Source organism: Eutrema salsugineum, unplaced genomic scaffold, assembly GCF_000478725.1.
Source record: "Eutrema salsugineum unplaced genomic scaffold, Eutsalg1_0 scaffold_12, whole genome shotgun sequence".
Lineage (NCBI taxonomy): Eukaryota > Viridiplantae > Streptophyta > Magnoliopsida > Brassicales > Brassicaceae > Eutrema > Eutrema salsugineum.
In genome coordinates, this window is record NW_006256895.1 from 8,058,467 (window position 1) to 8,063,564 (window position 5,098).

At 46.1% G+C, this 5,098-nt stretch overlaps 6 non-coding genes and 1 pseudogene across 6 annotated transcripts; all 7 read right to left on the minus strand.

Annotated features, from left to right (window-relative positions):
* Nucleotides 1-1,606: 1,606 nt before the first annotated feature.
* LOC112089650 lies at nt 1,607-1,725 on the minus strand. Its single transcript, XR_002901275.1, has one exon. It is a non-coding gene; the product is annotated as a 5S ribosomal RNA (ribosomal RNA).
* A 403-nt stretch (nt 1,726-2,128) lies between these two features.
* On the minus strand, nt 2,129-2,247 carry LOC112089501. Its single transcript, XR_002901139.1, has one exon. It is a non-coding gene; the product is annotated as a 5S ribosomal RNA (ribosomal RNA).
* Nucleotides 2,248-2,659: 412 nt separating this feature from the next.
* On the minus strand, nt 2,660-2,778 carry LOC112089309 (annotated as a pseudogene).
* A 400-nt stretch (nt 2,779-3,178) lies between these two features.
* Nucleotides 3,179-3,297, minus strand: LOC112089615. Its single transcript, XR_002901244.1, has one exon. It is a non-coding gene; the product is annotated as a 5S ribosomal RNA (ribosomal RNA).
* A 409-nt stretch (nt 3,298-3,706) lies between these two features.
* On the minus strand, nt 3,707-3,825 carry LOC112089535. Its single transcript, XR_002901173.1, has one exon. It is a non-coding gene; the product is annotated as a 5S ribosomal RNA (ribosomal RNA).
* Nucleotides 3,826-4,230: 405 nt separating this feature from the next.
* On the minus strand, nt 4,231-4,349 carry LOC112089626. Its single transcript, XR_002901253.1, has one exon. It is a non-coding gene; the product is annotated as a 5S ribosomal RNA (ribosomal RNA).
* A 408-nt stretch (nt 4,350-4,757) lies between these two features.
* On the minus strand, nt 4,758-4,876 carry LOC112089435. The gene has a single exon (XR_002901073.1). It is a non-coding gene; the product is annotated as a 5S ribosomal RNA (ribosomal RNA).
* Between the last annotated feature and the right edge of the window lie 222 nt (nt 4,877-5,098).

The following is a 5,098-nucleotide window of genomic DNA, read 5'->3' on the forward strand; positions in this document are numbered from 1 at the left end:
ATGTCCCAGGTCGCACACCTAAGTCGCAGTAGATGAAGACTTGTCTTGTGAAGCCTGAATCGCCTTGTCTTAGCCGCACGCCTAAGTAGGAGTGTTTTGCGAGTGTTGCTGCGGCTTGGTCTCCTTCCTCTCCAACTCGCAGGGCTAAGGCGGTTTCTGGGGAATGTACAAACTGTGCGGGTTGGTCTCTATTGCACCTAGGTCGCAGGCTCAAGTCGGAGTGATTTGCGAGTGATCGTGCGGCATAGTTCCAGGCGCGGCTAACTCGCATGCCTAAGTCGCACGATTGTGGACTTAGCATTTCTCTTGCTCTTGAGCTTCAGACCTCTTCCAGTGATAGTTCACCCGCACATATCAACTCGCAGCATCAGCATTCAGGCGTTCATCTTCAGGCCTGCGGGTTAACCAAGTCGCAAGACCATCTCGCAGCATCCAGAGCAGCTTAGACCACTTCGCATTCCGGAGAGTGTAACTCCTATGAGACTTGTCCGAATTGAATGATTTTGGTTGCAGAAGACAGAAGACTCATTTATCTCCAACTTTGGTGAAGGAAGCTTCGGTGCTTGGGAAGTGTAAGGCTTCCTGGAGGGCACATCTTTGCAGTGCATGTACACGACCAGAGAGAGGCGTCTAGAGATGTGTCCATTCCGGAGACCATATCTTGCTGCTCATAGATCCGAATTGAATTCTCTTGGACGTTCTGGAAAGAAGACTCAAATATCTCTGATTCTCATGAAGGACCCGGAAACTGAATCGGCCTGGAAGTGCACCGTCCTTCGCATCCTTCAGAACTGATCTGCTCGGTCCGGAATACATGCGAGATAGGGGCTCCTTCCGACGAGCTTAACTCTCTGCTCACGCGTCCGAATTCCACGATTCCACTTGCTATGAGACCGTGATCCAATGCTCTCCAACTTCTATGAAGCACCCGCCATCTGAATCGGATCGGAAAGTTCCCCGGACAGGCGATTTCTGAGACATGTTTGCACCCGGAGATTTTGGCCGATACACTTCACTTGCGGTACGTGTTTTGGTCGACAAAGTCCACCCGCGGTACGTGAAAATGGTCGACAAAACCTTCCTGGCCAGCGAGAATGGCCGATAACCTCCATAGACCCAAGTTTTCCACTTTTTCAAGCTTTGCTCACCATTCCACCTCCTGGATTCGTCTTTTCAGCTCCATATTCACCTGATAGACACTCAAAACATGCAAAGACTCATTGGGACCTAATGCATCTCCTAAGTTCTAAAACAAACCCTAAGGACCTAAAATGCATGAAATAAAACATGATTTGGAATGATTTATGCAACCTAAATGGTGCAAATTATGAACGTATCAACCACGTTTGACGACACTAAAACCGAGGCTTATGTTTTAGAAAAACTCCCGGAAGAGGGTCTAAAACTCAAAATTTTGGCCTCGTAAACCGCACCCTTGGTCTTTAGACACTTGGGCAAGCCCGAGCGCACTCTAGGGGCTTTCCGAAAAGTTGTTGTAGGAGGCGTGGTTCCACACGGTCTAGAAATAGCGTCCTTCGGAAGATGCCTTGTTTTTCAAATGAAAAGACCAAAAAAAAAAAAAAAAAAGAATCAAGAGGAACAAAAAAGGCTGCAACACGAGGACTACCCAAGAGGTCACCCATCCTAGTACTACACTCGCCCAAGCACGCTTAACTGCGGAGTTCTGATGGGATTCAGTGCACTAGTGCTGATATAATCGCACCCATCAGTATATGTATCGCATTAGCATATATCCTTTGGCTTTGAGTCCGCAATGAAATCTCTTCGCGTGTGTTGCACTGTTTATATGGGTTTTCCCTCCCAGCTGCGACGAGCATTCGTGCCAAGATATATAAGTTAGGACACCACGTTTGACGACACTAAAACCGGGCTTATGTTTTAAAAAAACGCCCGGAAGAGGGTCTTAAACTCAAAATTTTGGCCTCGTAAACTGCACCCTTGGTCTTTAGACTCTTGGGCAAGCCTGAGAGCACTCTAGGGGCTTTCCGAAAAGTTGTTGTAGGAGGCCTGGTTCCACACGGTCAAGAAATAGCGTCCTTCGGAAGATGCCTTGTTTTTCAAATGAAAAGACCAAAAAAAAAAAAAAAAGAATCAAGAGGAACAAAAAAGGGTGCAACACGAGGACTACCCAAGAGGTCACCCATCCTAGTACTACACTCGCCCAAGCACGCTTAACTGCGGAGTTCTGATGGGATTCAGTGCACTAGTGCTGGTATAATCGCACCCATCAGTATATGTATCGCATTAGCATATATCCTTTGGCTTTGAGTCCGCAATGAAATCTCTTCGCGTGTGTTGCACTGTTTATATGAGTTTTCCCGCCCAGCTGCGACGAGCATTCGTTCCAAGATATATAAGTTAGGACACCACGTTTGACGACACTAAAACCGAGGCTTATGTTTTAGAAAAACGCCCGGAAGAGGGTCTAAAACTCAAAATTTTGGCCTCGTAATCCGCACCCTTGGTCTTTAGACTCTTGGGCAAGCCTGAGAGCACTCTAGGGGCTTTCCGAAAAGTTGTTGTAGGAGGCGTGGTTCCACACGGTCTAGAAATAGCGTCCTTCGGAAGATGCCTTGTTTTTCAAATGAAAAGACCAAAAAAAAAAAAATGAAAACAAAAGAATCAAGAGGAACAAAAAAAGTTGCAACACGAGGACTTCCCGGGAGGTCACCCATCCTAGTACTACTCTCGCCCAAGCATGCTTAACTGCGGTGTTCTGATGGGATTCGGTGCACTAGTGCTGATATAATCGCACCCATCAGTATATGTATCGCATTAGCATATATCCTTTGGCTTTGAGTCCGCAATGAAATCTCTTCGTTTGTGTTGCACTGTTTATATGGGCTTCCCGCCCAGCTGCGACGAGCATTCGTACCAAGATATATAAGTTCCCCCCACTTTGGAAGACACTAAAACCGGGGGCTTATGTTATAGAAAAACGCGCAGAATAGGGTCTAAAACTCAAATTTTGGCCTCGTAAACCGCACCCTTGGTCTTTAGAGTCTGGGGCAAGCCTGAGAGCACTCTAGGGGCTTTTCGAAAAGTTGTTGTAGGAGGCGTGGTTCCACACGGTCTTGAAATAGCGTCCTTCGGAAGATGCCTTGTTTTTCAAATGAAAAGACCAAAAAAAAAAAAAAAGAATCAAGAGGAACAAAAAAGGGTGCAACACGAGGACTACCCAAGAGGTCACCCATCCTAGTACTACACTCGCCCAAGCACGCTTAACTGCGGAGTTCTGATGGGATTCAGTGCACTAGTGCTGATATAATCGCACCCATCAGTATATGTATCGCATTAGCATATATCCTTTGGCTTTGAGTCCGCAATGAAATCTCTTCGCGTGTGTTGCACTGTTTATATGAGTTTTCCCGCCCAGCTGCGACGAGCATTCGTGCCAAGATATATAAGTTAGGACACCACGTTTGACGACACTAAAACCGAGGCTTATGTTTTAGAAAAACGCCCGGAAGAGGGTCTAAAACTCAAAATTTTGGCCTTGTAATCCGCACCCTTGGTCTTTAGACTCTTGGGCAAGCCTGAGAGCACTCTAGGGGCTTTCCGAAAAGTTGTTGTAGGAGGCCTGGTTCCACACGGTCTAGAAATAGCGTCCTTCGGAAGATGCCTTGTTTTTCAAATGAAAAGACAAAAAAAAAAATAAAAACAAAAGAATCAAGAGGAACAAAAAAAGGTGCAACACGAGGACTTCCCGGGAGGTCACCCATCCTAGTACTACTCTCGCCCAAGCACGCTTAGCTGCGGAGTTCTGATGGGATTCAATGCACTAGTGCTGGTATAATCGCACCCATCAGTATATGTATCGCATTAGCATATATCCTTTGGCTTTGAGTCCGCAATGAAATCTCTTCGCGTGTGTTGCACTGTTTATATGAGTTTTCCCGCCCAGCTGCGACGAGCATTCGTTCCAAGATATATAAGTTAGGACACCACGTTTGACGACACTAAAATCGAGGCTTATGTTTTAAAAAAACTCCCGGAAGAGGGTCTAAAACTCAAAATTTTGGCCTCGTAAACCGCACCCTTGGTCTTTAGACACTTGGGCAAGCCCGAGCGCACTCTAGGGGCTTTCCGAAAAGTTGTTGTAGGAGGCGTGGTTCCACACGGTCTAGAAATAGCGTCCTTCGGAAGATGCCTTGTTTTTCAAATGAAAAGACCAAAAAAAAAAAAAAAAAGAATCAAGAGGAACAAAAAAGGGTGCAACACGAGGACTACCCAAGAGGTCACCCATCCTAGTACTACACTCGCCCAAGCACGCTTAACTGCGGAGTTCTGATGGGATTCAGTGCACTAGTGCTGATATAATCGCACCCATCAGTATATGTATCGCATTAGCATATATCCTTTGGCTTTGAGTCCGCAATGAAATCTCTTCGCGTGTGTTGCACTGTTTATATGGGTTTTCCCGCCCAGCTGCGACGAGCATTCGTGCCAAGATATATAAGTTAGGACACCACGTTTGACGACACTAAAATCGGGCTTATGTTTTAAAAAAACGCCCGGAAGAGGGTCTTAAACTCAAAATTTTGGCCTCGTAAACTGCACCCTTGGTCTTTAGACTCTTGGGCAAGCCCTAGAGCACTCTATGGGCTTTCCGAAAAGTTGTTGTAGGAGGCCTGGTTCCACACGGTCTAGAAATAGCGTCCTTCGGAAGATGCCTTGTTTTTCAAATGAAAAGACCAAAAAAAAAATAAAAACAAAAGAATCAAGAGGAACAAAAAAAGGTGCAACACGAGGACTTCCCGGGAGGTCACCCATCCTAGTACTACTCTCGCCCAAGCACGCTTAGCTGCGGAGTTCTGATGGGATTCAGTGCACTAGTGCTGGTATAATCGCACCCATCAGTATATGTATCGCATTAGCATATATCCTTTGTCTTTGAGTCTGCAATGAAATCTCTTCGCGTGTGTTGCACTGTTTATATGAGTTTTCCCGCCCAGCTGCGACGAGCATTCGTTCCAAGATATATAAGTTAGGACACCACGTTTGACGACACTAAAACCGAGGCTTATGTTTTAGAAAAACGCCCGGAAGAGGGTCTAAAACTCAAAATTTTGGCCTC